Source organism: Mesoplodon bidens, assembly GCF_964165515.1.
Source record: "Mesoplodon bidens genome assembly, chromosome: X".
Lineage (NCBI taxonomy): Eukaryota > Metazoa > Chordata > Mammalia > Artiodactyla > Ziphiidae > Mesoplodon > Mesoplodon bidens.
Genome location: NC_138163.1, coordinates 91438705 through 91452482, shown reverse-complemented (window position 1 = coordinate 91452482; position 13778 = coordinate 91438705). Strand labels below are relative to the sequence as shown.

Genomic DNA, 13778 nt, shown 5'->3' with positions numbered 1-13778 from the left:
AGGAACAGTGATTTCCCATATGCCCACTGCCCCTACACATGCATAGAGCCTTCTCCATTATTAACATCTCGTACCAGGGTGGTACATTTGTCACATTTGATGAACGTACATTGACATATCATTATATTTCAAAGTCCGTAGTTATATTTTTACTCTTGAACAATATATATTCTCGCTGTTATACATTCTATGAGTTTGCACAAATGTATAATGACATGTATTCATCGTACAGAGTATTTTCAGTGCCTTGAATATTTTCTGTGCTCCACCTATTCATCCCACCCCCTCAACCCCTGGCAACCACTGATTTTTTTAGAGACTCCATGGTTTTACCTTTGCCAGAATGTCATGTAGTTCGAATCATACAGTATGTAGCCTTTTCAGATTGGCCTCTTTCCCTTACTAATATGCATTTATGCTTCCTCCATGTCTTTTCATGACCTGATAGCTCATTTATTTTCAATGCTGAATAACATTCCATTGTCTGGATGTTCCAATTTATTTATCCATTCATCTACTGAAGCCTGCATCCAAGTTTTGGCAAGTATGAATGAGGCTGCTATAAACAGCCATGTGCAGGTTTTTGTGTGGATATAAGTTTTCAACTCCTTTGGATAAACATCAAGAATCATGATTTTTTATATTTTATATTTATAGTTATATTTATACATTTATTTCTTCTTTTATATGTACACATATTTTTTGAAACATTAGACAATAAGTTGCCTCATGACTCAAAAACACTTCAGTATGTGTTTCCTAAAGACCTTATTTATTTTTTACCAATTATGCCAATAAATGTCCTTTAGGTAAAGAGAAAGAAAAGAAAATCTGGTCCAGGATCCACTCCAGAATCATATGTTGCATTTAGTTGTCATGTCTGTTTGGTTTTCTTTAATCTGCAATAATTTCTTAGACTTTCTTTGTCTAAGAAAAAAATGTTTTTGAAGATATAACACAGTTATTTTATAGAATTTCCTTCGGTTTCAGTTTTCTGATGTTTCCTCATGGTTAAGTTCAGCTTATGTACTTTTGTCAAGGAATACCACTGAAATGAGGTTTTTTTTCTTCTCAGTGTTTTATATTAGGTGGTGCACAATGTCAAATTGTTCTTTAACTTTCAATTTCTTGTTACAGAATGCTGTTCAGGAGACTTCAGAATGTAAGGCTTTGATGCCCTTCAGTGACTTTATGAATAGCTATCTGGGTACTTTTTACTTTCTCCTTGGGAAATAGTCACACTTTTTTGGACACAGGTGGAATTATAGTTTATAAATAGCATCGTATTCCTTGTCTACGTTTATAGAAGTGCTCAGCATTAAAGGGAGTTCTCATGTCTATTCTGCCATAATATTTTCCTTCCTCAGAGCATTTATCTAGTAGCCTGGTTGGTTGTCTGTCCATTTCTCTCTCCCAGAAGAGGTTGGTTTTTCCATTTCTCTCTCCCAGAAGAGGTTAGTTTGTTTTCTGTTGTTTTTTTGTTTTCGTTTTCGTTTTTTAAGTGAAAGAAGGTTTATTCAAGGAGATGCACACTCCATAAACAGAGTTTGGGCCATTTCAGAAGGCAAGAGGCCACGAAATATGGGGTGGTCAGTTTTTATGGGCTGGATAATTTCATAGGCTAATGAGTGGGAGGATTATTCCAACTATTTTGGCAAAGGGGCGGGGATTTCCAAGAATTGCGCCACTGCCCACTTTTCACCTCTTATGGTCAGCCTCAGAACTGCCATGGCACCTGTGGGTGTGCCTTTAACATGCTAGTGTATTACAATGAGCATATAATGAGGCTCAAGGTCTACTGGAAGTTGAATCTTCTGCCATCTTGGACCTAGGTGGTTCTAACCAGTTTATGTCATATCCTCAAGGGCTATGTCATTCTTTTAGAGGTTATGCCATGACTCCTTCTCTCCTGTTTCCTTCCCCCCCTCAGAGATTTTACTCCCATAATCTTCTGGGAAGCAGAGGGGTGATGGTCCCTCTTCTGTAGCTGCTTCAGAGCTGATTAGGGGTGTAAACCCTGCCTGTCAGGGAGTAAAACTCTCTGGATGCCTGATCTAGGGACCCCAGTGGCAGGGTGGCTTCTTGTTTTGAGCCAGAGGGTAGTAAGGAGTGGAATCCTGGAATCTTCATGTAGCCAACATCTTGAGGTGGAACTGTTGTAACTGCTTCTGTAGCCTTCCTATCAATCTTCTTGAAGATGAAGCACTTTTTGCAACAGCATCAGTACAACAATAATTGTTTATAAATGACAAAAGACTTTAACATGCATGGTTAAACATCTGATTACAGTGAAATTGATAAAGAAACTTGGTTACTGTTGTGACATACAACATTTTAAGATAACAACTAGAACTATAGCATTATACCAGGACATATCCAAATTTCAGGAATTTTATATAATTTTTATATAATTTTTAGAATGCCATTCATCCATACAATGTATTTTAAGTAGGTTTATTGCTCATGTGATAATGTTCTCCATGTACTTTAACATACCAAATAATACTAGTTAAATATTTTTCGTTAAGATACCTCAGGGGCCCTCTAAAGCATCCCAAAGTTAGCTGGAAGTCAAAAGAAATTTAATTAAAATTTGTTACTTGGGAAGTTTGTGAAAAACTTTCAAAACACTTGGTCAAATAAGATCATAGGTCACTGAGAGACAATACTTATGCCTTAACCAAAGTTAAAAGAGATCTCAAAAGCCAATACAGATCACTTAAAGGCAAAGAAACTCATACAATCTGTTATTAAAAGCAGCATTTTAAGAAAACTTTGAGGGGAGAATACAAATCCATTCTTGCCCAGGCCAATCCCCCAAAAAATCCATTTACCCAACTAAATTTCCTTTTCCTTTTCCACAAACCTTTTATAACTTTTTGTATCTATGTTACTTTGTCCCTTTTCTTTCCATTTAGGAGCAACCAGCTGTAGGACAAAAATTACTCTTTTGCTTAAGAGAATGTAATGCCCTTCCTCATACATTCCTTTGTTTAAAACACACACCCTACTTTCCTTAAGCAACCATAAACTGTGTTCTACACCAGGACTTTGTAGATTGGTAAACATAAATACTAATGATTTCTAAAAACATATGCTTTCTTATAGAGAATATCTCAGGGTGGCACCAAACATTTATCATTAGTGCTAAATACCTTTAGTTTCTCTGTTCAGTAATTTATATCTCAGTATCTTATTTTATTTGGGAATAACCTAGCTATCCAATAAACTTCCATCACTTAATTTAGAACAACTCTAAATATCAAGTAAATTTCCAAATATCTGGAGAGATTTTTTAAATTAATTTTTAATGGAGTATAGTTGATTTAAAATGTTGTGTTAGTTTCTGCTGTACAGCAAAATGGATCAGTTATATACATATACATATATCCATTCTTTTTTAGATTCTTTTCCCATATAGGTAATTACAGATTATTGAGTAGAGTTCCCTGTGCTATGCAGTACGTCCTTGGTGGTTATCTATCATATATAATAGTGTGTATATGTCAATCCCAATCTTCCAATTTATCCCTCCCCCATCCCCCTGGTTAACCATAAATTTGTTTTCTATATCTGTGACTCTATTTCTATTTTGTAAGTAAGTTCATTTGTACCATATTTTTAGATTCCACATATTAGCAATAGCATATGATATTTGTCTTTCTCTGTCTCACTTACTTCACTCAGTATGACAATCTCTAGGTCCACCCATGTTGCTGCAAATGGCATTACTTCATTCCTTTTTATGGCTGAGTAATATTCCATTGTATATATGTACCATGTCTTCTTTACCCATTCCTCTGTTGATGGATACTTAGGTTGCTTCCTTGTCCTGGCTATTGTAAATAGTGCTGCAGTGAACCTTGGGGTGCATGTATCTTTCTGAATTATGTTTTTCTCCAAATATATGCCCCAGAAGGGGATGACTGGATCATATGGTAACTCTGTTTTTAGTTTTATTCTCCATAGTGGCTGTACCAATTTACATTCCCACCAACAGTGTAGGAGGGTTCCCTTTTCACTACACCCTGGACAGATTTTTTTTTTTTTTACGATACACAGGCCTCTCACTGTTGTGGCCTCTCCCATTGTGGAGCACAGGCTCCAGATGTGCAGGCTCAGCAGCCATGGCTCACGGACCCAGCCGCTCCACGGCATGTGGGATCTTCCCGGACCGGGGCACAAACTCGTGTCCCCTGCATCGGCAGGCGGACTCCCAACCACTGCACCACCAGGGAAGCCCTGGACATACACATTCCTAAAACATAATTATTCCTAAAAAGTTCATCCAGATTGGGGAAGATGGTGGAAGAGAAAGACGCAGAGATCACCTTCCTCCCCACATATACATCAGAAATACATCTACACGTGAAACAACTCCTACAGAACACCCACTGAGCACTGGTAGAAGACCTCGGACCTCCCAAAAGGCAAGAAACTCCCCACTTACCTGGGTAGGGCAAAAGGAAAGAGAATAAACAGAGAAAAAAGAATAGGGATGGGACCTGCACCAGTGGGAGGGAGCTGTGAAGGAGGAAAGGTTTCCACACACTAGGAAGCCCCTTCGCAGGTGGAGACGGTGGGTGGCGGAGGGGGAAGCTTCGGAGCCACGGAGGAGAGCGCAGCAACAGGAGTGCGGAGGGCAAAGTGAAGAGATTCCCGCACAGAGGATCAGTGCCGACCGGAACTCACCAGCCCGAGAGGCTTTTCTCCTCACTCGGCGGGGCGGGCAGGGGCTGGGAGCTGAGGCTCGGGCTTCGGTTGGAGTGCAGGGAGAGGACTGGGGTTGGCGGCGTGAACACTGCCTGAAGGGGCTAGTGCGCCACAGCTAGCCAGGAGGGAGTCCGGGAAAAAGTCTGGACCTACCGAAGAGGCAAGAGACTTTTTCTTCCCCCTTTGCTTCCCGGTGCATGAGGAGAGGGGATTAAGAGAGCTGCTTAAAGGAGTTCCAGAGACAGGAGCGAGCCAGAGCTATCACCGTGGAACACAGAGACGGGCATGAGATGCTAAGGCCACTGCTGCAGCCACCAAGAAGCTTGTGTGCAAGCACAGGTCAATAACCACACCTTCTGTCCCGGGAGCTGGTGCAGCCCGTAACTACCAGGGTCCCGGGATCCAGGGACAATTTCCCCGGGAGAACGCACAGCACGCCTCAGGCTGTTGCAACATCACGCAGGCCTCTAATGCCCCAGGCTCGCCCCGCACTCCGTGACCCTCCCTTCCACCGGCCTCAGTGAGCCAGAGCCCCCGAATCAGCTGCTCCTTTAAAACTGTCCTGTCTGAGCAAAGAAGAGACGTCCTCCAGTGACCTACAGGCAGACGCGGGGCCAAATCCAAAGCTGAACACCGGGAGCTGTGCGAACAAAGAAGAGAGAGGAAAATTTTTCCCAGCAACCTCAAGAGCAGCGGATTAACTCCCCACAAACAACTTGATGTACGCGGCATCGGTGGAATACCTAAATAGACAAAGAATCATCCCAAATTGAGGAGGCGGACTTTGAGAGCAAGATATATTATTTTTTCCCTGTTTCCACTTTTTGTGAGTGTGTATGTGTATGTTTCTGTGTGAGATTTTTTCTGTATAGCTTTGCTTTCACCATTTGTCCTAGGGTTCTGTCCATCCGTTTTTTTCCTTGTTTGTTTACTTAAAAAATATTTTTTCTTAATAATTATATTTTATATTAATAACTTTATTTTATTTTATCTTTATTTTATTTTATTTTATCCTCTTTCTCTCTTTCTTTCTTTCTATGTTTTCTCTCTTTTATTCTGAGCCATGTGGATGAAAGACTCTAGGTGCTGCAGCCAGGAGTCAGTGCTGTGCCTCAGACGTGGGAGAGCCAACTTCAAGACACTGGTCCACAAGAGACCTCTCAGCTCCACATAATATCAAATGGCAAAAATCTCCCAGAGATCTGCATCTCAACACCAACACCCAGCTTCACTCAAAGAAAGGCAAGCTACAGTGCTGTACACCCTATGACAAACAACTAGCAAGACAGGGACACAAATCCACCCATTAGCAGAGAGGCTGCCTAAAATCATAATAAGGCCACAGACACCCCAAATCACACCACCAGACGTGGACCTGCCCACAAGAAAGACAAGATTCTGCCTCATCCAACAGAACACAGGCACTAGTCCCCTCCACCAGAAAGCCTACATAACCCACTGAACCAAACATAGCGGCTGGGAGCAGACACCAAAAACAAAGGGAACTACTGCAGGCTGCCAAAAGGCGACCCCAAACACAGGAAGATAAGCAAAATGAGAAAACAGAAAAACACACAGCAGAGGAAGGAGTAAGATAAAAACCCACCAGACCTAACAAATGAAGAGGAAATAGGCAGTCTACCTCAAAAAGAATTCAGAATAATGAAAGTAAAGATGATCCAAAATCTTGGAAATATAATAGAGAAAATGCAAGAAACATTTAACAAGGACCTAAAAGAACTAAAGAGGAAACAAGCAACGATGAACAACACAATAAATGAAATTAAAAATACTCTAGAAGAGATCAATAGCAGAATAATGGAGGCAGAAGAACGGATAAGTGACCTGGAAGATAAATAGTGGAAATAACTACTGCAGAGCCGAATAAAGAAAAAATAATGAAAACAACTGAGGACAGTATCAGAGACCTATGGGACAACATTAAACGCACCAACATTCAAATTATAGGGATAACAGAACACAAAGAGAAAAACAAAGGGACTGAGAAAATATTTGAAGAGATTATAGTTGAAAACTTCCCTAATATGCGAAAAGAAGTAGTTCATCAAGTCCAGGAAGGACAGAATGTCCCATACAGGATCAATCCAAGGAGAAACATGACAAGACACATATTAATCAAACTATCAACACTTAAATACAAGGAAAACATATTAAAAGCAGCAAGGGAAAAACAACAAAAAACACAGAAGGGAATCCACGTAAGGTTAACAGCTGATCTTTCAGCAGAAACTCTGCAAGCCAGAAAGGAGTGGCAAGACATATTTAAAGTGATGAAGGAGAAAAACCTACAACCAAGAATACTCTACCCAGCAAGGATCTCATTCAGATTTGATGGAGAAATTTAAAACTTTACAGACAAGGAAAAGCTGAGAAAGATCAGCACCACCAAACTAGCTTTACAACAAATGCTAAAGAAACTTCTCTAGGCAAGAAACACAAGAGAAGGAAAATACCTACAATAACAAACACAAAACAATTAAGAAAATGGGAATAAGAACATACATATCAATAATTACCTTAAAAAAATAATAATTACCTTAAATGTAAATGGATTAAATGATCCCACCAAAAGACACAGACTGGCTGAATGGATACAAAAACAAGACTCTTGTATATGCTGTCTACAAGAGACCCACTTAAGACCTAGGGACACGTACAGACTGAAAGAGAGGGGATGGAAAAAGATATTCCATGCAAATGGACATCAAAGGAAAGCTGGAGTAGCAATTCTCATATCACACTAAATAGACTTTAAAATAAAGACTATTAGAAGAGATAAAGAAAGACAATACATAATGTTCAAGGGATCAATCCAAGAAGAAGATATACCAATTGAAAATATTTATGAAACCAATATAGGAGCACTTCAATACATAAGGCAAACAGCCATAAAAGGGGAAATCAACAGTAACACATTCATAGTAGGGGACTTTAACACCCCACTTTCACCAAAGGACAGATCATCCAAAATGAAAATGAAAAAGGAAACACAAGCTTTAAATGATACATTAAACAAGATGGACTTAATTGACATTTATAGGACATTCCATCCAAAAACAACAGAATACACATTTTTCTCAAGTGCTCATGGAATATTCTCCAGGATAGATCATATCTTGGGTCACAAATCCAGTCTTGGTAAATTTAAGAAAATTGAAGTTGTATCAAGTATCTTTTCTGACCACAACGCTATGAGACTAGATATCAATTACAGGAAAATATATGTAAAAAATAAAAACACATGGAGGCTAAACAATACACTACTTATTAACTATGTGATCACTGAAGAAATCAAAGAGGAAATCAAAAAATCCCTAGAAACAAATGACAATGGAGACACGAAGACCCAAAACCTATGGGATGCAACAAAACAGTTCTAAGAGGGAAGTTTATAGCAATACAATACTACCTTAAGAAACAGGAAACAACTCGAATAAACAACCTGACCTTGCACCTAAAGCAATTAGAGAAAGAAGAACAAAAAAAAACCCAAAGTTAGCAGAAGGAAAGAAATCATAAAAATCAGATTCGAAATAAATGAAAAAGAAATGAACCAAACGATAGCCAAGATCAATAAAACTAAAAGCTGGTTCTTTGAGAAGATAAACAAAATTGATAAACCATTAGCCAGACTCATCAAGAAAAACAGGGAGAAGACCGAAATCAATAGAATTAGAAAAGAAAAAGGAGAAGTAACAACAGATACTGCAGAAATACAAAAGATCATGAGAGGTTACTACAAGCAACTCTATGCCAATAAAATGGACAACCTGGAAGAAATGGACAAATTCATAGAAATGCACAACCTGCCAAAACTGAATCAGGAAGAAATAGAAAATTTGAACAGACCAATCACAAGGACATAAATTGAAACTGTGGTTAAAAATCTTCCAACAAAACCCAAGAACCTGTTGGCTTCACAGGCAAATTCTGTCAAACATTTAGAGAAGAGCTAACACCTATCCTTCTCAAACTCTTCCAAAATATAGCAGAGGGAGGAACACTCCCAAACGCATTCAACAAGGCCACCATCACCCTGATACCAAAATGAGAAAATGATGTCACAAAGAAAAAAAACTACAGGCCAATATCACTGATGAACATAGATGCAAAAATCCTCAACAAAATACTAGCAAACAGAATCCAACAGCACATTAAAAGGATCATACACCATGATCAAGTGGGGTTTATTCCAGGAATGCAAGGATTCTTCAATATATGCAAATCAATCGTTGTGAAACACCATATTAACAAATTTAAGGAGAAAAACCATATGATCATATCAATAGATGCAGAGAAAGCTTTTGACAAAATTCAACACCCGTTTATGATAAAAACCCTCCAGAAAGTAGGCATAGCGGGAACATTCCTCAACATAATAAAGGGCATATAGTACAAATCCACAGCCAACATCATCCTCAATGGTGAAAAACTGAAAGAATTTCCACTAAGATCAGGGACAGCAAAAGGTCGCCCACTCTCACCACTCTTATTCAACTTAGTTTTGGAAGTTTTAGCCACAGCAATCAGAGAAGAAAAGGAAATAAAAGGAATCCAAATTGGAAAAGAAGAAGTAAAGCTGTCACTGTTTGCAGATGACATGATACTATACATAGAGAATCCTAAAGATGCTACCAGAAAACTACTAGAACTAATCAATGAATTTGGTAAAGTAGCAGGAAACAAAATTAATGCACAGAAATCTCTGGCAGGCCTATACACTAATGATGAAAAATCTGAAAATGAAATCAAGAAAACACTTCCATTTACCATTGCAACAAAAGAATAAAATATCTGGGAATAAACCTACCTAAGGAGACAAAAGAACTGTATGCAGAAAACTATAAGACACTGATGAAAGAAATTAAAGATAATACAAATAGATGGAGAGATATACCATGTTCTTGCATTGGAGGAATCAACATTGTGAATATGACTCTACCACCCAAATCAATCTACAGATTCAATGCAATCCCTATCAAACTACCACTGGCACTTTTCACAGAACTAGAACAAAATATTTCACAATTTGTATGGAAACACAAAAGACCCCGAATAGCCAAAGCAATTTGAGAACAAAAAACGGAGCTGGAGGAATCAGGCTCCCTGACTTCACACTATACTACAAAGCTACAGTAATCAAGACAGTATGGTACTTGCACAAAAACAGAAATATAGGTCAATGGAACAGGATAGAAAGCCCAGAGATAAACTCACGCACATATGGTCACCTTATCTTTGATAAAGGAGGCAGGAATATACAGTGGAGAAAGGACAGCCTCTTCAATAAGTGGTGCTGGGAAAACTGGACAGCTACATGTAAAAGTGTGAGATTAGATCACTCCCTTACACCATACACAAAAGTAGGCTCAAAATGGATTAAAGACCTAAATATAAGGCCAGAAACTATCAAAGTCTTAGAGGAAAACATAGGCAGAACACTCTATGACATAAATCACAGCAAGATCCTTTTTGACCCACGTCCTAGAGAAATGGAAATAAAAACAAAAATAAACAAATGGGACCTAATGAAACTTCAAAGCTTTTATACAGCAAAGGAAACCATACACAACACCAAAAGAGAACCCTCAGGATGGGAGAAATTATTTGCAACTTAAGCAACTGACTAAAAATTAATCTCCAAAATTTATAAGCAGCGCATGCAGCTCAATAACAAAAAACCAAACAGCCCAATCCAAAAATGGGCTGAAGACCTAAATAGACATTTCTCCAAAGTAGATATACAGACTGCCAACAAGCACATGAAAGAATGCTCAGCATCATTATTCATTAGAGAAATGCAAATCAAAACTACAATGAGGTATCATCTCACACAGGTCAGAATGGCCATCATCAAAAAATCTAGAAACAATAAATGCTGGAGAGGGTGTGGAGAAAAGGGAACACTCTTGCACTGCTGGTGGGAATGTGAATTGGTACAGCCACTATGGAGAACAGTATGGAGGTTCCTTTAAAAAGTACAAATAGAACTGCCATATGACCCACCAATCCCACTACTGGGCATATACCCTGAGAAAACCATAATTCAAAAAGAGTCATGTAACAAAATGTTCATTGCAGCTCTATTTACAATGGCCAGGAGATGGAACCAACCTAAGTGTCCATCATCGGATGAATGGATAAAGAAGATGTGGCACATATATACAATGGAATATTACTCAGCCATAAAAAGAAATGAAATTGAGCTATTTGTAATGAGGTGGATGGACCTAGAGTCTGTCATACAGAGTGAAGTAAGTCAGAAAGAGAAAGACAAATACCATATGCTGACACATATATATGGAATTTAAGGGAAAAAATGTCCTGAAGAACATAGGGGTAAGACAGGAATAAAGACACAGACCTCCTTGAGAATGGACTTGAGGATATGGGGAGGGGGAATGGTAAGCTGTGACAAAGCGAGAGAGAGGCATGGACATATATACACTACCAAACGTAAGGTAGATAGCTAGTAGGAAGCAGCCTCATAGCACAGGGAGATCAGCTCGGTGCTTTGTGACCGCCTGGAGGGGTGGGATAGGGAGGGTGGGCGGGAGGGAGACGCAAGAGGGAAGGGACATGGGAACAGATGTATATGTATAACTGATTCATTTTGTTATAAAGCAGAAACTAATAAAAAAAATCTGAAGTCATAAAAAAATGTTTGTTGTTATTTATTTATTTATTTATTGGCCAAACTGTGCAGCTTGTTGGATCTTATTTCCCTGACCAGGGATCAAACCCTAGTCCCTTGGCAGTGAAGGCAGGGAGTCCTAACCACTGGACTGCCAGGGATTTCCCTGTTGTGGTATAATTGAAAAATAAAATTGTAAGATATTTGAAGAGTAAGTCGTGGTGATTTGTTATACATACACATTGTGCAAGGATTCCAATCATCTAGTTAATCTGCACGTTTATCACCTCGCATTTTTTTTTTTTGGTGAGAGCATTTAAGTTCTAGTCTCTTAGCAAATTTCAATTATGTAGTACAGTGTTATCAACTATAGTTAACATGTTTTACAGTCGATCCTCAAACTTTCTTCATCTTATAGTTGAAAATTTGTAACCTTTTACAAACCTCTCTCTATTTCCTCCAAACCCTAGCTCCTAGCAACTATTTTTCTACTCTCTGTTACTAAGAGTTTGACTTTTTTTTTTTTAGATTCCACATATAATTGATAACATGCAGTGTTTGTCTTTCTCTCTCTGGCTTATTTCACTCAGCATAATGTCAAAATTTATCCCTTATGTCAGAATGTCAGAAATGTCAGAATTTCCTTCTTTTTCATGGCTGAGTATATATATATATATAATATATATATATAATATATATATATAATAACTTCTTTATTATATCAGCCGTTGATAGACACTTAGGTTGTTTCCATATCTTGGCTCTTGTGAATAATGTTGTAATGAATATGGGAGTGTAGCTATCTTTTCAATGTCCTGTTTTTATTTCTTTTGGATATATATGCAGAAGTCTCCATTTTCTTTTATCTTCCCATCTCTCTCTGATTCTCCTGAGGAAAAATTATCTGCTTTAAGGGACTCATGCAAATACAGTGTGACCACCTAGGTAATCCAGAATATTCTCCCCCACCTCAAGGTTCTCAATCACATCAGCAAAGTTCCTTTTGCCATGGAACTAGGCTGTGAATATCTTTGGATAGCCATAATTCATAGGAACCAACCTGATATCCAGAGCATGATCCATCTATCCTTTCATTCAATCAATAAAAATATATTGAGCATCTTTTTAATTCTAGGTATTTTTCTAGATGCTAGGGTTACAAAAATAAGACACCTAACTTACCCAAGGAGTTCATAAACTGATTTGGTAAGTGCTGTAAGTAGAAATTGGAATAGAGTGTTATAAGTGAAAAGAGGAGGGTGTATACTAGTGAGGTCTGGGATGACCTCCTGTGTGAATCAATGTCTAAGCAGAGTCTTAATAAAAAGAGTAGAAGTATTAAGTTAGGATGGGGGATGGTAGAGAGACAAATAGATGGAAGAACTTTAAGCAATGAGAATAGAATACCAAAGGTACAGAAGTTTGATATAGCCTGCTCTTGTTGGGGGATGGAGGTGGATGGTAAGCATATCTACAAGTCAAATAGGTTTCCTAGAGTGGAGAGATGAAACTAGATTAGCAAGCTAGAGCATGAACGTGAAGACCTTATGTGCCATGCTAGATAGGTTTAAGATAAATCTGTAGGAAATGAGAAGTTATTGAAGATTTTTAAAGAGGGTACTATGTTCCCATTTATATTTTATATAGATCATACTAGTGGTCATATGGAGGATGGTGTAAAGATTGGGGTGAGAAGACCATTTAAGATGCTTTTGTGATAATCCTAACAAGAAATGATGAGGGCCTGAACTCAGTCAATCATAGTTGAGATGGGCTTCCCTGGTGGTGCAGTGGTTGAGAGTCCGCCTGCTGATGCAGGGGACACGGGTTCGTGCCCCGGTCTGGGAAGATCCCACATGCCGCGGAGTGACTGGGCCCGTGAGCCATGGCCGCTGAGCCTGCGCATCCGGAGCCTGTGCTCCACAACGGGAGAGGCCACAACAGTGAGAGGCCCGCGTACCGCAAAAAGAAAAAAATCATAGTTGAGATGAATAACAGAGGAACTGATTTGAGAAAGGTTGATGAAGTATTACTAAATACATGGCATATCAATCAAGGTTAAACTAGAGAAACAGAACCAGTAAGAGATACATATTAAGAAATTTATTGCAAAGAATTGACCTATGTGATTTTGGGGACTGGCTAGGTAAGTCTGAAATCCACAGAGCAGTCTCTCAGGAATTTCAGGCTGGACCTCTGGCACAAACTGAAGTTGGTGTTCATAGGAGATATTTCTTCTCCAGGAAAGTCTCAGGTCTGCTCTTAAGGCCTATCAACTGATTGAATCAGGTACACCCAGATTATCTAGGATAATCTCCTTTACTTAAAGGAGATTACAGACATTAATCACTTGTACAAAATGGTTTCACAGCAATACCTAAATCTGTGCTTGATTGAACCACTGGAAAAT

At 38.7% G+C, this 13778-nt stretch overlaps 1 protein-coding gene across 3 annotated transcripts in view; it reads left to right on the top strand.

Moving 5' to 3' along the window:
* Positions 1–13778, top strand: part of NBDY (negative regulator of P-body association) — a 40011-nt gene that overhangs the window by 16335 nt on the left and 9898 nt on the right. The window contains exon 3 of one of the 3 annotated variants that reach the window (XM_081222324.1): positions 5775–11226. The exons of 1 other annotated variant lie outside the window; for it this stretch is intronic. The gene's annotated coding sequence lies outside the window, so the exon portion shown is untranslated. One more of the 3 variants, XM_081222327.1, reaches the window with a different exon arrangement.